General features: G+C 49.9%; 1 protein-coding gene across 1 annotated transcript in view; it reads left to right on the plus strand.

Annotated features, from left to right (window-relative positions):
* LOC144819159 (uncharacterized) overlaps positions 1 to 21,778 on the plus strand; it is a 505,388-nt gene that overhangs the window by 327,687 nt on the left and 155,923 nt on the right. The gene's annotated exons all lie outside the window — the stretch shown is intronic.

A 21,778-nucleotide genomic window follows, 5' to 3' on the forward strand; every position in this document is an offset into this window, starting at 1 on the left:
ACGCGGCCTCGTGCTGCAGTGCCCCAAGATGGCGGCCGGGTCGATGTCGTGGGGTAGATGGTGACCCGGGCCAGCTGGGTCCGGAGCTGGTGTCTTGTAGTGGAGGGATTGCAGGGTACTTCGGGTGGTCGTTGGTGGACTCTGGCTGGGGATGCAGGGAGAGCCAGGGTCCTGGTCCCATTGCGGGGAGGGGGTACAGCTCGAACATGCGGCCTGTCCAACATGCATCCCCCCCAGCTGAAGGCGGGGAGAGTCAGCCATCTTCCTGGGGACTCTCCTCGCTGAGGCGGAAAAAGCGTGACAGGCCGTCGGCGTTGGCGTGGTCCTGGCCTGGACGATGTTCCACCGTGAAGTCCATCCCCTGCAGGGAGATGGACCAGCGCAACAGCTTCGGGTTCTCCCCCCGCATTTGCATCAGCCATTGCAGGGGTCGGTGGTCTGTTTGCACCCGGAAGTGGGTGCCGAAGAGGTATGGCCGGAGCTTCTTGAGTGCCCAGACTACGGCGAAGGCCTCCCTCTCAATGGTGCTCCAGCGCTGTTCTCGGGGCAAGAGGCGTCTGCTGATGAAGACCACCGGATGGTCGACCCCTTCGGCGTTGAGTTGGGAGAGGACGGCCCCCACACCATGATCGGAGGCGTCCGTCTGCACAATGAATTCCCGGCTGTAGTCGGGAGCCTGGAGCACGGGGGCCGTGCACATGGCGGTCTTTAGCTTCTCGAAGGCTGATTGGCAGCCCGGGGTCCAGTTGACGGTTTTGGGGCTCTTTTTGGAGGTGAGCTCTGTGAGGGGCCCCACGATGCTGCCATAGTCCTTCACGAACCGCCGGTAGTATCCGGTGAGCCCCAGGAAGGCCCGGACCTCCGTTTGGCTCGTAGGGGGTTGCCAGGCCTGGATGGCAGCAATCTTGAGTTGGAGAGGGGCCACCAGCCCGCTTCCCACTTGGTGTCCCAGGTAGGTCACGGACCCTTGGCCAACTTGGCACTTGCTGGCCTTGATGGTGAGCCCGGCTTGCTGGAGGGCGAGTAGAACCTCCCGCAGGTGGCGGAGGTGGTCGGTCCACTGGTGGCTGTACACAGCAATGTCGTCCAGGTAGGCGGCGCTGAAGTCTTCCAGGCCCGCCAGTACCTGGTTTACCAGCCGTTGGAACGTTGCCGGGGCGTTTTTCATGCCGAAGGGCATGACTTTAAAGTGGTAGTGCCCGTCTGGGGTAGAGAAGGCGGATCGTTCTTGGGCCCTAGGGGTGAGGCCGATCTGCCAGTAGCCCGCTGTTAAGTCGAAGATGCTCAGGTAGCGGGCGGCCCCCATCCGGTCAATTAGCTCGTCTGCCCGGGGGATGGGATGAGCGTCGGTCCGGGTAACTGCATTCAGCCCTCGATAGTCCACGCAGAACCGGAGCTCAGGGGCAACGCCCGGGGCAGCTGCCTTGGGAACCAGGACGACTGGGCTCGCCCAGGGACTGTCTGAGGGTTCGATCACTCCTAGGGTCAGCATCTTGGACACCTCGGTCTGGATGCAGGCTCGTACCCGGTCTGGTACGCGGTATGCTCGGTGTCGAATAGGAGGGCTGTCCCCGGTGTCCACATCGTGGAGGCACCAGGGGGTGACTCCGGGGGTGAGGGAGAACAGGGAGGCGAACTGCCTCAGGAGCGTTTGGCAGTCTTGGCGTTGCTCCGGGGACAGGGCCTCGGAGAGCTGGACCCCTTCCACTGAGCCATCCTGCTCGAAGGCCCTCAGTAAGTCCGGAAGGGGTTCGGAGTCTTCTTCTGTCCCAGTATCGGTAGCCATTAGGAGGCTGAGTTCGGATCGCACAAAATGGGGTTTGAGCCTGTTGGCATGGAGGACCCGTAGGGGGTTCCGGGCAGTCTCCATGTCGATTAAATAGGTGACGGGCCCCTTGCGTTCGATTACCTTGAAGGGCCCGGACCATCTGTCTTGGAGGGCACAGGGCTCAACCGGGGACATCACCCAGACCTGTTGTCCAGGTTCGAACTCAATGGAGGACGTGTGCTGATCGTACCACCTCTTCATGTCCTCCTGACTGGCCTCGAGGTTGGCTTTGGCGGTGTCTCGGAACCGCCGGGTCTGGTTGCGGAGAGCCAGGAGATACCGGTAGATGTCCGGGGGAGTTTTCTGGGGCGGCTGCTCCCAACCTTCCTTGACTAGGCTGAGGGGGCCCCGGACGGGGTGTCCGTACAGTAGTTCAAAGGGGCTGAAGCCGAGGGACTTCTGCGGGACCTCCCGATAGGCAAACAGGAGGCATGGCAGCAGTACGTCCCACTGGCGTCGAAGGGGTTCTTCTAGACCCATAATCATCCCCTTGAGGGTGCGGTTGAATCTCTCGACCAGTCCGTTTCCTTGCGGGTGATAGGGGGTCGTGAATTTGTAGGTGACCCCGCATTGCTGCCAGAGGGACTTCATATATCTGGAGATAAAGTTCGTGCCCCTGTCACTGACGACCTCCCGGGGGAACCCCACCCGGGAGAAGATCCCCATCAGGGCCCGGCCCACCACGGGGGCCGTCACAGTCCGAAGAGGGATGGCCTCGGGATAGCGGGTGGCGTGGTCTACCAGGACCAGGATGAACCGGTGTCCTTGGGCTGTTCGAGGGTCGAGGGGCCCCACAATGTCTATTCCCACTCGTTCAAACGGGGTGGTGACGACAGGAAAGGGTTGTAATGGTGCTTTGGTTTTTCGGCCGCTTTTTCCGCTGGCCTGGCAGGTGGGGCAGGCCTTGCAGTGGTTGGTGACATCCTTCCGCATGTGGGGCCAGAAAAAATGGGTCACCAGGCGGTCGTAGGTTTTATCCTGCCCCAGGTGTCCGGCAAGGGGGACATCGTGGGCTAAGTTCAGGAGGAAGTCTCGGAAGCGAAGGGGCACCACCAGCACCCGACTGGCCCCTAGTTCTGCAATTTTCTGCTCGCTGTAGAGCAGGTCTTGGTCCCAGTAGATCCAGTGGGCCCCCGAGGTATCCCCGGAGCTCTGGGCCAGGGCTTGCTGCCGGAGTCCTTCGAGAGAAGGACAGGTTTGTTGCTCGGCCCGGAATTGTTCCTGCGTGGGGCCTCCCTCCTGCCGCCATTGTGCCAGGTCAGGGACGTCCCGAAGCTGGTCGGGTCCTTCTTCGGTTTGGGTCAAGGGAATGGCTTCTGGGGCGGCCTCCTCTGGGATGAGCGCGGGAGGAGGTTCTGGCCACTCGGGCTCTTCTGGGCTGGGGACCGCGCGGGCGGTCATGGACCGGGTCGTGACGCAGACCCATTCGGGGAGGCCGAGCATCCCCAGGTGCTCCCTCCGTTCGACAGCTGCCCAGGGAGAGCTTTCAAGGTCGTTTCCTAGGAGGCAGTCCACGGGGGCATCATCGCGGACAGTTACTTTTAACATCCCTGTTACTCCTCCCCACTCGAAGGGGACGCAGGCCATGTGGCATAGGCTTTCGGAGTTGTCGGCTGATCGAACAGGGCAAAGAATGTTCGGCAAGATTTGGTCTGGAGTGACGAGGTGGCGTCGGACCGCCGTTACACTGGCCCCGGTGTCGCGGAGGGCTTCCGCCCGGCGGCCATTGATGTTGACCCATTGACCGTACTTCTGTGTGTTGGCGGGAAGGGGGGCCCGCGGAATCATGTCTCTCTCCCCTAAGCAGACCAGTGCCATGGCGGCGGGTGCCCATTCAGAGGGATCGGTCTCGTACTCCTCTTGGTCTTCCGGGATTATTTCTTCCCCTAGGGCCGCCGCTGCAACTTGGCGGGGGGTAGTGTTCGGGTTCTTTGGGCAATTGGGATCACTGGCGTAGTGGCCGGGTCGCTGGCACCTGTGGCACGTAATGTTGGCCCGGAAACCGGCCCGGACGGCAGGGCTTCCTCGGCCAACCGGGGTCGAGGGGTTTCTGGGGGGTGACGAGGGGCCGGGGTCTCTCCCCCGACCCTGACTTCCTCCTCCCCCTCGGGGGCGATACGGTCTGGATAATTCGCTGGGTGCGTTCCTGCCAACTCGGGTGCTTTCCCACCGGTCGGCTTCGACGGCTAGTTGTCGAGGGTCGGTTAGCTTACTGTCCAGGAGGTGTTGCCGGAGCTCCACGAAGCAGTTGTTCGACAGGTGCTCCCATACGATAAGGTCAAAGAGTTGTTCGTAGGTGGTTACTTTGTTGCCCTTGATCCACCCCTCGAAGGCTCGGCTAAAAAAGTTCACGTACTCCACCCAAGTTGTACCCGGAATCCGTTTGCAGTCGCGGAACCGTTGGCGGTACATCTCCGGTGTGAGCCCGTATCGAGTGAGGAGGGCGGCCTTCATGTGGTCGTAGGAGGTCATCAGCTGGTCCGGGAGTTGTAGCAGGGCGTCCCGCCCTTCGTTGACAAACCTCCCCCATAAACCGGCCCCCCAATCGCTTCGGGGAATCCGGTGGGAGGTCATTGCCACCTCATAGGCTTTAAACCACTGCTGTATATCATCGTTCTTGTGGTATTCCCGGATGACATCTTTGGGGATGTGAACCTTGGTTTCGGTCGAGGCAGACGGGGTCGGTCGTTCGGGGAGCCCGAGGTCTTTATTCTGTTTCTGGACCTCCAGTGCTTTGAGATTGCGCTCATGTTCGTACTCTAGTCTCTTTTCCTCTAGCTCCCTCTGTCTTTGCTTGTCTTCCCGCTCTTCCCTGAGCCGTAAGTGTTCCAGGGTTATTTTTTGTTCTGCCAGCTTGAGTTCCCCATCCAAGCGAAGTCGGGCAAGTTCTAATTCGTGGAGTCTGGTTTTTTCTCTTTCTCGGATCTCTTCCAGGGAGAGATCCGTTCTTTCTTTAGTTGGTGCGGGGCTCGTCTCGGTTGTTTGTGTTCGGGGTACGGCCGTACCCGTTTCCGCCCAAGCTTCTAGGGCTCGTTTGAAGTCTTCCTTTGTGCTAAGACCTGTGGTTGGAAGTCCAAGTTCTATGCAATATTGCTTCAGTTCCCGGTGGTTGTAGTCTTCCAATTTTTCCATCTGAAATTTCTCCGTTGTTCCGCTCTCTATTGACATGGTTGTTGTGTGTGGTGGGGCGAGTGACTTTCTGTACGATTATGCGTAGGTTCGGATCCCGTCGCTGGCCACCAATGTTAGACGGGGACCCTGCGGGTCGGCCGGATACCGAGGGAGAGATCCCCGAGGGGGACCGTCTCCGGCGATCGTACAGACAAGTACCCTCCCTCCCCACAAACAGGCACCACACCAAGTCGAGTTCAAGGCTTTATATAAGGTTCTTAAGGCAAGGATATCAGCGATACAGGATAACTTGGACCCGGGGGTCCTCTCACTTCTAGTCTCTGTAGGGAAAGGGGGTAGCGGGACAGTCTTAGTACCGGATCGGTACCGGTGGTGGTAAAAGGCGAGCTCACAATCCTCGAGCTGGAGGGTCTGTGGATCGGGCCGCGGCAGCGCCAGCAGGCCAAGGTGATAGTCTCTTAAAGCAGAGGGCCGCGGCAGCGCCAGCAGGCCAAGACGATGGTTTCACGAGGCAGGGGCCGCGGCAGCGCCAGCAGGCCAAGACGATGGTTTCACGAGGCAGAGGGCCGCGGCAGCGCCAGCAGGCCAAGACGATGGTTTCACGAGGCAGAGGGCCGCGGCAGCGCCAGCAGGCCAAGACGATGGTTTCACGAGGCAGAGGCCGCGGCAGCGCCAGCAGGCCAAGACGATGGTTTCACGAGGCAGAGGCCGCGGCAGCGCCAGCAGGCCAAGACGATGGTTTCACGAGGCAGAGGCCGCGGCAGCGCCAGCAGGCCAAGACGATGGTTTCACGAGGCAGAGGCCGCGGCAGCGCCAGCAGGCCAAGTCACGGATGAGTTCTTCTCGGGTCTCTCGACTCCAGGATACAACTGCCTTCCTGGTCTGGTCCTGCCCCAGTTATAGGTCTGGTCCCCTTTGATGTCCGGACCCTCGCGCCTGGGGGCCGGGAGGTCCGGGATGAGGGAGTCCAGACACCCAGCAGGGGGGTGGAGCCAGTGCCCAGGGCGGCCTGGGGTGATCGACACCTGGCGGAGGAGAGCCGTTGACGATTCCTTCTCCCATTGACTCGCCAAGTGGTCACTCTGCCTCCTGGGGGGAGGTTGGTGCCTCGATGTCGGGCCCGGCCGGGCCCAGGGTGAGGGTCGAGTTGAGGCCACGCGGCCTCGTGCTGCAGTGCCCCAAGATGGCGGCCGGGTCGATGTCGTGGGGTAGATGGTGACCCGGGCCAGCTGGGTCCGGAGCTGGTGTCTTGTAGTGGAGGGATTGCAGGGTACTTCGGGTGGTCGTTGGTGGACTCTGGCTGGGGATGCAGGGAGAGCCAGGGTCCTGGTCCCATTGCGGGGAGGGGGTACAGCTCGAACATGCGGCCTGTCCAACAGGCTGCTTCTGTGGGTGGCGCAACCAGCGCTGCAGGCCCACTAGCAGTATTGGCATTTACAAGCCCTGGCACTCCTGGTGCTCTTTACTAGGGACTGATAGTAAATCCAATGAACCAATCATGGACATCAATCACAGGTACATTTTACAGTAGGGAGCACTTGCACTGCGGCACGGGTTGGCCGTGGCGCAGTGCCCTGAGTAGCGGACACCAGCAAAACATCTGAGGCACAACAGCAAAAAGTGGAAGGGAAACTCACGCCAAGGTGCCAGGTCTAACACTCACCATGCCAAGCCAGTTTACACATAGCCATACGCAAATCAGTCTTGACCCTGTGCCTCAAGGAAACAGTCCAGCCCACACTGCCAAGCTGTTGGACTGGAAACAAGCCAGGATAGCTTGAATCCAGTTGAACATTGGGCCCGATTCACAGAACTAACTTAAGACAAAATCCTAAACCTACTACCATTTTGGTATTCACAGAAAGCACTTACCCCTAGATGCATCATTGTATCCGTTTGCGATTTCTAAATTGCCAAAATGAAGGAATCGCAATTTAGAAATCGCAAACGGCAATGCATGACAAGCTCGCAATTTTTTTTGCGATTCGGTATTTTCCCTTAATTGCGATTCACAATTTGCGAATCGCAATTAAGGAAAACCCTTCCCATTGATTCCTATGGGCCAAAAGCCCATAGGAATGAATGGGTAGGCATTCACATTTTGCGAATTTCAAATTGCGATTCGCAAAATGTGAATGCAATTTCAAGGGTGCAGGGGGGGTTCCAAAGAACCCCTCCCTGCACCCCTGAAATTTAACTTTAAATGCAATTTACACACACACATGCCCCAAGGGCATGTGTGTGTGTAAATTAAAAGTTTCAAAAATGCAATTTGTGCATATTTGAAAGATTTGGGTAAGTTGGCATGAAGTCCAACTTCATGCTATTTTACCCCTTCCAAATTGCGAATTCGCAATTTAAAAATAATCATGCATTGCATTTAAGAAATGTCAAATTGCGATTTCTTAAATGCAATCGCAATTTTAGAAATCGCAACATGGTTGCGATTCCTAAAATTGCGAAATGCATGATGCATTCCAAATTAGTGAATTGCATTGGCAAACGGCTGAAAATTGCGATTCGCACCGTTTCAGTTTGATGCATCTAGGCATTAATCATTTTGGTATTCACAGAAGGCGCTTACTCATTTCAGTATTCACAGAAGTTAGGAGTCCTAACTATAGGACTCCTAAATGCCTTCTGTGAATACCGAAAGCCTTAAAGTTACTATTTTTCTCAGTTTAGGAGTAGTAAAGTTAGGACTCCTAACTTTAGGTCTCCTAAACTGAGAAAAATCCTAACTTTAAGACTTTCGGTATTCACAGAAGGCATTTAGGAGTCCCAAAGTTAGGAGTCCTAACATTACTACTCCTAAACTGAGAAAAATCCTAACTTTAAGACTTTCGGTATTCACAGAAGGAATTTAGGAGTCCTAAAGTTAGGACTCCTAACTTCTGTGAATACCGAAATGAGTAAGTGTCTTCTGTGAATACCAAAATGAGTAAGTGCCTTCTGTGAATACCAAAATGGTAGTAAGTTTAGGAATTGGTCTTAAGTTAGTTCTGTGAATCGGGCCCAGTGAGCCCGGGACCCGCCTCTGGGCATGCCTGGCGCACCTATGGCGAGAAAGCAAAAGATACACAATTGATGGACGGAATGCAGAACAAATCAAAAGATTCTTCCCCAGTCAAGAGATCTGGGTTAAATCCATCATTCTTCTGCTCAACATGCCACCCCAGTTTAGACCGGGCCATATGCAAATCAGTCTTGACCCTTTGCTTCCTGGGAACAGTCCAGCACGAACTGCCAAGCCAGGTCCTCACTGGACTGGAAACAAGCTTCCTAGGACCGGTGTCGGGGGTTGGCGAAGTGATTGGATAAGTACATAGTGCTAGCTGGGTGATTGGAGGAGTGCATGGGTAGTGACACAAGCATTGCTGGAGTGCATAGGTGTTACCTGGGTAATTGGAGGAGTGAATAAGTAGTGTGTAGGTGGTTAGAGGTCTGTATGGGTAGTGCTCAGATAATAGTAACAGTGCATGTGTTAGTGCCTGGGTAATTCCATGAGTACATGGGTACTTACTGGTAGATTAGAGTACTGCAAGAAGAGTGCACTGTGAATTTATAAGTGCTTGGGTTTCGGTAGAGTGATTGGATAAGTACATGGTGCTGGCTGGGTGATTGAAGGAGTACATGGGTATTGACAGGGCGAGGGCTGGACTGCATGGGTGGTGTACTGGCGATTGTAGCAGTGAATGAGTTTGAGCATGGGCCATTGCATGAGTACATGGGTAGTGACTGGATGATTAGAGTGCTACAAGGAGAGTGCATGGTGATTGTATAACTGCTTGGATTTTGGTGGAGTGATTGGATAAGTACATGGTGCTGGATGGGTGATTGGAGGAGTGCATGGGTAGTGACAGAGGGATTGCAGAAGTACATGGGCACTACCTGGGTAATTGGAGGAGTGAATCAGTAGTGTGTAGGTGTTTAGAGGTCTGCATGGGTAGTGCTCAGGGGATTGTAGTAGTGCATGTGTTAGTGCCTGGGTCATTGCATAAGTACATGGGTAGTGACTGGATGATTAGAGTGCTGCAAGGACAGTTCATGGTGATTTTATAACTGCTTGTGTTTTGGCAGATGGATTGGATAAGTACATAGTGCTGCCTGGGTGGTGGAGGAGTGCATGGGTAGTGAGAAGGAGATAGCTGGACTGCATGGGTAGTGTTCAGGGGACTGTAGCAATGCATGTGTTAGTGCCTGGACCGTTGCAAGAGTGCATGGGTACTGACTGGGTGAAGAGAGTACTGCAAGGAGAGCGCATGGTGTGAGAAGTTGGCCTGGCATATGCTGTCCACTAGTTATAGTGGGCACCTTGCACCAGTGCAAACAGCCCCTTAGAGGTGATAGGTTAAAGACAACCTTTATTGAAAGCTATCCTAGTGGTAGCTACGGAGAGCAGCCTTCAGGCTAAGTCTTGAAGAAATGTAAAGTAGCTTGTTTTACCAGTCTATAATCTCATGAATGACCAAATGAAAGGAGAACCGCACTAGGTATATATATAAAATGTATGTATACATATACTCATTTATGCTATGTATGACCCATGTCTTACTGACCTTCTTGTCTCAAAAATGTAAAGCGCTCTGATACCCCTGGGTCCAGCCAGCGCTATATAAAACCTCTAAATAATAATAATATTAATAATAGTATGTATTTATTCTAAACACACCCTACTAGTCTCTTTATGAGACTAGATGTCTAAGCACATATGTTAGACTTAAGATAGCACAGTAAATTAGCACAATATATACGTTGAGCATTAGGGGCGTACCAAACCATATATCAATAAAGTGGTATAAGTACCACAACTTACATAGAGACCAGGCAGAGAGCCTGTAGAACCACCCAAGGTAGTGACACAGGGGACGCACGGGTGAAGCGTGCAGTGTGTGAACACAGTCGCAAATCGCCATTAACTTTAATAGGGAAAGTCGTGGTTTGAAATTTAAAGATTAAGGACTAAGTGAACTTTGAGCAAACCCCTTTAGACTTAAGGGGTTCTAGGGCCAACACCCACGGGAGCACAGGAGTATTCGTGTTACCTCACCCAGGGAAGCCGGGTGCATAGGTGTCTTAGTGTCGGGAATCATCGTTTATTTCAATGGCGATCTGCTGCAAAGTGCTGCTGCCGTCGAAGAGGAAAGTGTCCGAGTGGATCGAAGCCTTGATTAAAGATTTGAAGAACTTGAAAGCAGAGAGGACAGAGTCTGGGTCACTTGCCAGTGACCAGGGGCATGATAGACGAATGCCCACCGCTGTCGGCTGTTTCAGGTGAAAGAGGTGAAGCTTGACTCTTCAGCCACAAGGACCAGGAGGCGTCAACGACAACCAGCAGCTGGATTTGAGCTGCCCCACAAAGGATGTTGAGTGCTGTGGTATCTGTGCGCCGGATTGGATCCAACGAGCCTTGGCAACAGCAACCCACGCAGAAAACAGAAATAGGCTTCGGTACAGACCTTCAAGGTCTGAGGGACTCACCACTTGGTAGGGAGTCAGGACACATCTGGAGCAACCAGGGAAGTCCAAGGAAAATCAGAGTTGCCTTCACAGGGACCCACCAGTCAACGGACCAGGGATCACGAAGGGGCCTAGAGTGGAAACGCACAGAGCTGGCTCACAGAACACTTGTCGAGTGTAGTCCCGCAATCTTCAGTGCAAAAAGTGCTTGTGGATTGGGCTACAAGTAAAGCACAGCCTCAAAGAACGTTGAGAAGCTGATGCACTTGCAAATGTGCACGGTGTCCAGGAGTTCTGGTTCCATGTCACTCATGAGGGCAGCGGGTCTGAGCTTTGCTGGGGACTTGGGTCAGCCTCTGCGAAGTCTGGAAATCCACCTCCAGGGCTGCAATTACTTTGGAGTCCTTCAGGAGCTTGGAGATGCAGACTGGCAAATGCTTCATTGGTACCTGCCATGCAGGGGAGTGGAGAGTCTTCAGTCATCTAGTTGTGTAGATCATTGAAGTTCCAGGATATCTGTAGCAGAATTTCATCTAGGTATAATCTAAAGTCCTGTAGTCAGGGGTTTCTTTCTTATACCCAAAAGGAAGGGAAGGGGTTGGACTTACTCTGGGGACCCACCTATGGGAGGGTTTGGAAAGAGGGGTGGCTACACCCATTTCCTTTGTCCTGTTTCACCCCAGAGCCGAGGCTGGTAGCCGGGGCAACCGGTTTGAACTGGGATATGCACAGGGACACCAAATGTGGCCCCAGTGTAGACTTCAAAGCACTCTTCGAGTGCACCCACCCAGGCCCAATCCACTAAGGCCGGTCTGGGAGTTGGTTACACCTCCCTGTGACAGGAAACCTATTGTCCAGGCCTTCCCTGCTAGAGTTTCATTCAGCAGCAGGAGGCCAGACTCGTGCCTGTGGCTGCAGCATCTATTTTGTGATGCCATGGCTCTTTAAAACTGGTACCGGTTATACTGGTGTGCACACGTCTCTCCCTTGAGAAGAGTGGAATTCTACCACTGCTGCCAGAACTGGTGGGGGGTAGGATTTCAAATAGACACCAAGCACGACATGTTTCCATGCAGTCATCCCAAAGTTAGCATTTACCATTAGTTTCGGGCAGTGCGATCCCTCTGTGGCCTGGAACCGCCGCATAATATGTAACCAAAAACACCCAGAACCTTGAGGCCGCACAGCACTGCAGGTGAGTAACAACTCTATTTAAACCAAGCAGGCAGCTTAACATCCCTTTGAAGTCCATGACCAGATGCGTTTCGATGCCGCTGTTTGCATCTCCTCAGAGGGCGTGTCAGCGGAGGTGATATGTGGCTACCGCATCTCTCCTGCGTGTTTCCATAATAGGGGGCATCAGTCCTCCTCCTTTGGTGGCAGTTCATTTTTAAATGCACGCTGGGATTTGAGGTCTCATTTTGCCAATTAACGCCCTCTAGTGGGTTACCTCCGCTGCAGCTAATTATGGACAATGTTTCTCGGCCCTCGATTGAGCCTTGGATGAGACTCTGCTGGCTTCATTAAAGGTGCCCTGCAGCTTTGGAAAGACGAAACGTCCTCTCTCCTAATGCCCATTAGTTTCAGGCAGTGCGATCCCTCTGTGGCCTGGAACCGCCGCATAATATGTAACCAAAAACGCCCAGAAGCTTGATGCCGCACAGCACCACAGGTGAGTAACAACTCTATTTAAACCAAGCAGGCAGCTTAACATCCCTTTGAAGTCCATGGCCTGACGCGTTTCGATGCCGCTGTTTGCATCTCCTCAGAGGCCGTGTCAGCGGAGGTGATATATGGCTTCCACATCTCCCCTGCCTGTTTCCATAATAGGGGGCTTCAGTGCTCCTCCTTTGGTGGCAGTTAATTCTTAAATGCACACTCCGATTTGAGGTCTCATTTTGCCAATTAACGCCCTATAGTGGGTTACCTCCGCTGCAGCTAATTATGGACAATTTTTCTCAGCGTTTTTGGTTACATATATATATATATACATATATATATATATATATATATTCACTGAAAAAACCATAGGTTATAGACCATATATAGTTAGGAATTAGCATTTAAAAAACCTTATTTTACTCACACAAAACCATTGAAATTCCATATATAGTTAGTTGCACTAACTATATATTGCGCACCCGCAATCCACTGCTGATCATGTCACATATTACATCATTCATGACATGGTCAGTGACATCACTGATGACATCACTGATGACATCTCAAATGACATCACTGATGACATCACTGATGACATCATCCAGTGACTGTGTGTTTCTGTAAAGTTTAAATATGTTTTAGATATTGAAGAATGAGTAGATGTATAACTGTCTGGACGAAGGATTTAGTAGGTGCATGACTGAATGTATGAGTGAGTGATTAAATGTGTCTCACTGAGTGCATGGGTTAGTGACTAAACTGTCTTAATTTGTGCATCATTATGTCTGTTGTTCTGTAAACTACTGCATGTGTTGATCAGTAGCTATATGATTAACTATATGGGTTATTGATTGATTGTCCAAGTATTTGTATGGGAGACTGAGTGTGTGTGTGGCTGGCTGGGAGGTGTGTGACTCTGTGCAGATCAATGTGTACTTGTATCAATGATTGTATAAGAAAGTAAGTATGTGTTACTATATGTTTGAAAATGTAAGGTGCTCTATGTTTAACTGTATAGACAAGAAAATGGAAGTGTGATTGATTCTTTACAGGACTGACTAGGTGTGTGAGTAACTCCATGGATGAGTGGCAGAGTGTGAGTGTCTGTATAGGTGTATGAGTGCATATGATAGTGTTGTAAAGATGAGTGATTGTATGTATGAATGATTGTATGGGTGAATGAGTGAATGTGTGTGTAGACGTAGGAATCAGTGAGTACGTATGTAGTAACTAGTATTGGTGTGTCAATGGTTTCAAAAATTATACTCTGTATTTAACACTGGGTGAAACAGAGGTTATATTAAAATGTGAGGAGATGCATTGTATTGTCACATGAATGATATCATCAGTGATGTGGTCATTGATGTCAAATGAGATGTCATCAGTGATGTCATCAGTGATGTCATTTGAGATGTCATCAGTGATGTCATCAGTGATGTCACTGACCATGTCATGAATGATGTAATATGTGACATGATCAGCAGTGGATTGCGGGTGCGCAATATATAGTTAGTGCAACTAACTATATATGGAATTTCAATGGTTTTGTGTGAGTAAAATAAGGTTTTTTAAATGCTAATTCCTAACTATATATGGTCTATAACCTATGGTTTTTTCAGTGAATTTTCAAGGTTTTGTAAATGCTAATTCCTAACTATATATGGTCTATAACCTATGGTTTTTTAAGTGAATTTCAATGGTTTTTTAATAGCAAATATCATAAGCTGTCGAATGTCAAGTACGTGGTAAGTGAAAACATTTTCGTGTTTATGCACACTGATCTGCTTTGAATGGTGCCCCCCCCCCCTCATTTCTATTAGGAGTACTCTCTCTTTGCAGATAGTGAAAGGTAGTTAACGCAGGCCTTTGCCCCCGTTGTAATCCGTCGTGCCTGCTTCTCTCTCCATTTGATTGATTGTTATCCAAGTATTTACTGTTTTAGAATTAGTTCTCTTTGGTTCATTCTCTATTTACAAACAAACACAGAGTCGCAATACTCTGTTTAGTCTTTGCAGATAACGAAAAATCGTGTAAAAAAAAAGAAAAGGAATCGAGCAAAATCAGTAGGCCACTAATGGGATCTCTTTTTGACCTCGCTAAAATAGAAACATTAGGAACAACCCCTCATGACAAATACAAAACTAGTGAGATGAACTGAACTCCACACAATGATGGCTGCAAAACAGCTCGGCTCCGCCACCCACCCCGCCCAAAATAACGATAAAGAGCGGCTGCCATGATTGGTTGCGGAATGGCCACAACGGAGCTACGAAATGGTGCTGCTCTCATGCTAACCCCAGCTTCGGTCTGAAACATCCAGAAACACTGTAGACTACCAATTCGATCAGTTCCGGTAGCGCCCCAATGTAACCCGGTAGAGAAGAACTAGCCCTCCCCTCTTTGACTGATGGTTCTTGTTGCCTGTCCCTTCTGTTGTCATTTAACAGAACTATTTAGCCTGCTGAAAGGGGTTGTGTTTCGACCGCTGGTTGGTGGAGACATTTTGACTATATTCTGGACCTGCGTTGTCGCGTAATGCGTCATATGACGCGCCGCGTTAGCGCATCCGGAAGTCATCCGGGGCGCGCAGCGCGTAACGTAAGCATAACAAGTCATGTGACTTGTTAATAAAACTTTTCATTGGTTCATTTTACTTTTCTTATTCTAATGATGAAAGCCTTGGTCATATCACCTAAAAATTACGCTTTTAATTACTTCCGAACATTATTTTCTCTTAAATATATGTTATAATGTTCCAGGCTAATGTACTTTCCCGGAAATTTTACAACTGTCCTGCAAGTAAAATATATTCTTTTTTCGAGAAAAAGAGCGTTTCTTCGTCCCATGACGGAGCCGTTGAGCAAAAGAGGGTCGACCTGCTGTCTTAGTCGCCGATACGCCTGAATATGAGATTCTTATCGATCACTTTATGTTGCAGGAATAGAAAACACAACAGCCCTTGACCATTTATCTTTACTGCGTTCCTTCGTATTATACCTTTTACCCTTCATGTAATTGGTCTGCTTTATTTCACTTGCCTTTTACTGATTCTAAAACAGTGACTATTATTAAAAACTTTACCAATGTATACACTACTACCATGTTTTCTTTTAAAAACCTTTATTGTGAAAATTTCATTATACAAATACGAGCCTATAACCACGTGGGCCTGCCACGGAGCAAACTGTAATCGTATATGATGAATAGACATTTACACTGTAGAGGAACGTAACGGGCGGGCTATTAGGTTGCAAAAACTAAGGTGTCTAACAGCTACGGAATCGGTGGACGTACATTTTATAATTAAAATACGACAGGGCCAGTTACAATAAAATTATCTAGATATACATTTGCGGGCAAGTACCATGGGTGACGTTAATTCGAATTTTCAACAGTACAGTAATCAATAACACATCAGAACTTAATATCAATAGGGATGTCGAAATATTCAATCAATTCTCGTCCCCGCCTGCCATGTGCTTCAAAACTGCATACGTATCTCGTGATATCAAGGTTGTGCAACCAGTACACAACAAGGAGTTACGAGTCCCATTTATTCCGGCGCCATTTTGGGCGAGGACGGGCAGGTCCAGGATATAGTCAAAATGTCTCTACCAACCATCGACTATGATGATGTTCATATGCTGTATTTATTAGAGTAACACTCATCTGCCCACATGAAATTAATTTACCACAATCTAAACATGTCATTTTAATCTTTCCAAAGTTCTTCTAAATATTTGGGACCGTTTCCCTTGCCTCTGAAGCTCTCAGTGCCACTTCTTTAATGAATGTACTAGCAGGTCAGGGGTTCTCCTCCAAATCTCTCTTTTATGCAGCACTATAATTAATTGGTGCCACCTCTCCATATGACGATGCATGGTATAGTTACCACAACTATATATTTTTTCGGTTCCTCTGGAGAGTTCATCGTGGCAGATGAAGCGTGTAACATACCGGGCATTTACCTTTTTTTGCATGTACAGGAAAGGAAAAAAAAATCGAGCGTTCGAGTTCTTAGGTGTCCCAGGGCCATTTTAGTGGACCGGGCCCAAATCCAAAGAACAGCTATCTCACAGGCTAATGGGGCGACCCACGCCGAGTTTCAGCATTGTAGGATGACCACACAAGTACAGCAACTTGCTAGACATCACCTCGGTGCCATCCGGATCTCGGCGCCCCACTGCAGATGAAGTGCCTCTCAACTATGAAACCACCACGGTGACATCCGGATCTTGGCGCGTTGTGCTGCCTTTGGCCTATTCGCACATCGGTCCGCTACTGACGCCATCTCACAGGCTAATGGGGTGACCCACGCCGAGTTTCAGCATTGTAGGATGACCCCACCAACTTGCTAGACATCACCTCGGTGCCATCCGAATCTTGGCATCTCAACGCCTAGTGGTATCTTCCATACAGAAAATATTGTTACGCTGCCTTTGGCCCCATTCGCACATCAGTCCGCAACTTAGACATCACCTCGATGCCATCCGGATCTTGGCATCTCAGCGCCTTGTGGTGTCAGTCAGAAAATATTGTTGCGCTGCCTTTGGCCCCATTCGCACATCAGTCCGCTACTGACACCATCTCACAGGCCAATAGGGCGCCCCACGCCGACTTTTACCATTGCACGATGGCCACACCAGTGGCACAACTTGCTAGACATCACCTCGGTGCCATCCGAATCTTGGCATCTCAACGCCTAGTGGTATCTTCCATACAGAAAATTTTGTTACGCTACCTTTGGCCCCATTCGCACATCGGTCCGCAACTTAGACATCACCTCGGTGCCATCCGGATCTTGGCATCTCAGCGCCTTGTGGTGTATTCTCTTCAGAAAATTTTGTTGAGCTGCCTTTGGCCCCATTCGCACATCGGTCCGCAACTTACACATCACCTCGGTGCCATCCGGATCTTGGCATCTCAGCGCCTTGTGGTGTCTTCTACTCCGAAAATATAGTAGAAAATATTGTTGCGCTGCCTTTGGCCCCATTCACACATCAGTCCGCTACTGACACCATCTCACAGGCCAACAGGGCGCCCCACGCCGACTTTTACCATTGTACGATGGCCACACCAGTGCCACAACTTGCTAGACACCACCTCGGTGCCATCCGGATCTTGGCATCTCAGCGCCTTGTGGTGTCTTCTACTCCGGAAATATAGTAGAAAATATTGTTGCGCTGCCTTCGGCCCCATTCACACATCGGTCCGCTACTGACGCCATCTCACAGGCCAACGGGGCGCCCCACGCCGACTTTCAGCATTGTAGGATGGCCACACCAGTGCGGCAACTTACTAGACACCACCTCGGTGCCATCCGGATCTTGGCGCGTTGTGCTGCCTTCGGCCTATTCGCACATCGGTCCACTACTGACGCAAACTCACAGGCCAACGGGGCGCCCCACGCCGACTTTCAGCATTGTTGGATGGCCACACCAGTGCGGCAACTTACTAGACACCACCTCGGTGCCATCCGGATCTTGGCGCGTTGTGCTGCCTTCGGCCTATTCGCACATCGGTCCGCTACTGACGCAAACTCACAGGCCAACGGGGCACCCCACGCCGACTTTCAGCATTGTAGGATGGCCACACCAGTGCTGCAACTTGCTGGACACCACCTCGGTGCCATCCGGATCTTGGCGCGTTGTGTTGCCTTCGGCCTATTCGCACATCGGTCCGCTACTGACGCCGCCTCACGTGCCAACGTATTTTCTCCGCATTTTATACCCTATGCCGCATAACAGGTCATGTGACTTGTTTATAAAACTTTTCATTGGTTCATTTTACTTTTGGTTTCCTAATGATGGAAGGCATGATCATGTGACCTAAAAACAACACTTTTCATAGGATGAAAACTTTTTTTTTTTTCCCAAACGATGAAAGCCCCACCTTGTTTCTGGATGTTTCAGACTGAAACTGGCATCAGCATGAGAGCACCACCATCTCGTAGCTCCGTCGTGGTCATTCCGCGAGCAATCATGGCAGCCGCTCCCCACCAGAAGCCTGCAGGAGTCGGAGCCCCCAAAACTTTTGATGAATTCTCAAGGCGGAGGGGACGCTTTCGAGAATGGGGTCCAAGACCTAGCAGACAAGCGTCCGATTTCCAAGGTGTCCCAGGGCCATTTCAGTGGACCAGGCCCAAAAAGGAAACAGCCTGCCGCCATTTTGAGAGTCCTGTGACAGCCGCCTATCGCTGCACCGCAAGAGTGGGCGCAACTCAGCTGAATTGCGGCTTTTGACACAGTGGACCAAAAACGGACGGAATGGCAACTGAAACGGTAAAGGGGCGCCCCACTACAACAGATGACACTCCACCTGGAGAGGCCCGTTCACGCCGCCTCCCCCGGGGCGCTCCACGCCGTTATTCGGAGCAGCATTGTAGGATACCAAAACCAGTGCGGCAACTTACTGGACATCACCTTGGTGCCATCGTTCTGCTGCCTTGGAACTATTCGCGCAACAGTTTGCTACTGATGACCCACCCCCCGCGACGCCCCATGCCGTTATTTGCTGGGTGGCAACTTACTAGACATCACTTTCGTGTCATCTAGATTTCGGCGCGTTCTGCTGCCTTGGAACTATTCGCACAACAGTTTGCTACTGATGACCCACCCCCCGCGACGCCCCACGCTGGAAATCTGGACGTTGTGCTGCGTTGGGACTATTCGCACAGCCGACCGCTACTTCGTTGTTTTTCCCTAAAAATGTTTATATGTTATTACTATTTTTGTTTTCTTGTATATATTTATAAATTATTAAAGTTTTATAATCTTACTACTTTGTCGGAGTGCTATATATTTTTAATGTGACACATAATTGTAAAAACTTTGATGTACAAACAGTCATCCCTGGAATCTTCCGCTTCAGGCTCGGTCCCCTCCCCAATCACAATACAGGATGGTTTTCAGATAATAGCAACGCTTCTGCTGTGACGGATCTCATCGAGTGTGGGCCTTGATCTACTATAACTCCTTTGAAGAGGGGTGATTCTTTACAGCTGTGGCCATAAACTACATCTGCAGGGCTAGCTGATAGCCTAGGACCGGCCTGGACAATCGGACACAGAGGAAAAGGAGTGTCAGAGGGTGCGGTAGTGAATAGGGCGAAAGGGAGGTGTCGGGCGGGCACAGGGTGTGATTCTCAGGGAACAGCAGCGCAGATGGGGGAGGTTTATTACCCATGCATAAGACAGAGAGCGGGGGTGACCACTGCCTGGGGGAGATGCTTGCGAGGGTGGGGAGCCATGCTAAGGATCGACAGCGTGCACAGAGTGGGTCTGGTCAAGGCATCTAAAATGGCTGCCGTGCACGACAAAAGTGTGGCATTTGAAAAAAGACAAGATGGCGCAGACAATGTTTTTCAACACTTCCTGATTTCCTTCGAATCGAACGTTAACAGACGTTGGGGCATATTACCAAAGTTAAGCGATATTTATCCCTAACGATGCTTAGCAACGATTTTTTTTACCGTCAGAAATTATCGCAGATAAACCTTGCTATTATCAAGGTTTATCGGAAATACGATAAAAAACGACCGCAATGCATTAATATCGCTGAAAACTCAGCGATATTCATGCATTACCGAGCTAATGCTCTTAGCCATGTTATCCACCTCCCATTGGATAACATGGCTAAGAACTGCTCAGGGCAGGTGGTAGCTTTTGGAGATATTCGCCCTTATCTCGAATATTTCCAAAAGTTGATAATAGGAGATAGCGATTTTAGCGACTGTTTCCAGTCGCTAACATCTTGGCATGCCCACTTTGCATGTCATTAGTGATAAATATCACTCACATGCAAAGTGGGGCCCAAGATGGTCGCTATCTTCTACTAGCCGTCGCTAACTGGTGTTAGCAACAGCTAGGTAATACACATATAATTTTATCTCCGCGAAGCGGAGCGCTGTTACAGATATATATCTTGTTTCTGAACGTTAATTTCTCAAAATGCACTGAAGCACATATATTGAGACCTAGCAAAGGCACATCGGGCTACCAGTCCCTACAATTTTGCCAAGTTTCGTGCAAATCCATTCAGCTGTTCGATCCTACCGAGAGACAAGATGGCGGCCGCTACGGACTGTTTGGAATGTTTACAGACACCGGAGAGCCAATCAGCTTCGCTTCGCAAAGCTCCGTAACGCGAAAAGTACGCGAAGCGGTGCGCTGTTACAGATATATACCTTTTTTTGAACGTTAATTTCTCAAAATCCACTGGAGCACATATATTGAGATCTAGCAAAGGCACATCGGGCTACCAGTCCCTACAATTTTGCCAAGTTTCGTGCAAATCCATTCAGCTGTTCGATTATTATTATGTTTATTTTTTTTTGCCCCGCGGGGCCCTTTTAAAACCTCCACATCAAACCTAGGGGGTGAGCGACAATGTACTATGCCCCCTTATGGTCATTTGCCCCTTCGCTTTGGCCTCCTCTTGTCTCTCGATCCTACCGAGAGACAAGATGGCGGCCGCTACGGACTGTTTGGAATGTTGACAGACGCCGGAGAACCAATCAGCTTCGCTTCACAAAGCTCCGTTGCGCGAAAAGTACGCGTAGCGGAGCGCTGCCCAGTCCGCTGCTACAGATATATATCTTTTTTTGAACATTAATTTCTCAAAATCCACTGAAGCACATATATTGAGACCTACAAAAGGCACATCGGGCTACCAGTCCCTACAATTTTGCCAAGTTTCGTGCAAATCCATTCAGCCATTCGGGCTAAAAGTGAGGCCAACCGCCCTATGGAAATTAACATGGGAAAAACGCGTTTTGGGACCCCCCTTTTTTCTCGGCCCCCCCTTGACGAACCCCCCCAAAATTTTCAGGGGCTGCTCAGAAACAAAATGTGCCATTTTCCTGAAAATTTCAGCCAATTCCGTCCACAAACGCCAAAGTTATTAGACATAGAATTTTCAAAAAACCCATAGAGAAAAAATCCTAACTATATATACCTACTGGCGACCGCCAGTAGGTAATATATATATATATATATATATATATATATATATATATACTGAAAAAACCATAGGTTTCAGGCCTTATATAGTTAGGAATTAGCATTTAAAAAACCTTTAAAATTCACTCAAAAAACAATACGTTTTAGGGGTCTTATAGTTAGCTGGACATTTCACTGATACAAAACCATTGAAATTGCTCCTATATAGTTAGTTGTACTAACTATATTTTGCGCATCCGCAATTCTCTGCTGATGATGTCACATATTACATCATTCATGACATGGTCAGTGACATCACTGATGACATCTCAAATGACATCACTGATGACATCACTGATGACATCATCCAGTGAATGTGGTTTCCTTCGTTATTTAACCGCATGCGCGCTAGCGGCTTTCCCGCTGCGCGCTGCGATTCGCAAAAACCCTCGTAACGTGAAAAGGTCAGCTCGTCACACTCGCAGCGCAGGTAATGCCCATGATGAGCTGACCTTGTCACGCGCGTCGAAGGGGTTAAATATGCATTATATATATAGCAATTTGCATTGAAGAATGAGTGGATATATAAAAATAAATATTTGGATGGAGGATCTAGTATCAGTGTAATTGACTGTTTACTTGACCAATTTATAGTGTCTCACTAAATATAGTGGATAGTGACTAAACTGTTTGAATATCTGTATCACTTTGTCAGTTGTTGTGTAAACTGGTTCTCCAGTTGGTTACTAGCTATGTGA

The sequence above is a fragment of the Lissotriton helveticus genome, chromosome 2_1 (genome assembly GCF_964261635.1).
Source record: "Lissotriton helveticus chromosome 2_1, aLisHel1.1, whole genome shotgun sequence".
Taxonomy (NCBI): Eukaryota; Metazoa; Chordata; class Amphibia; order Caudata; family Salamandridae; genus Lissotriton; species Lissotriton helveticus.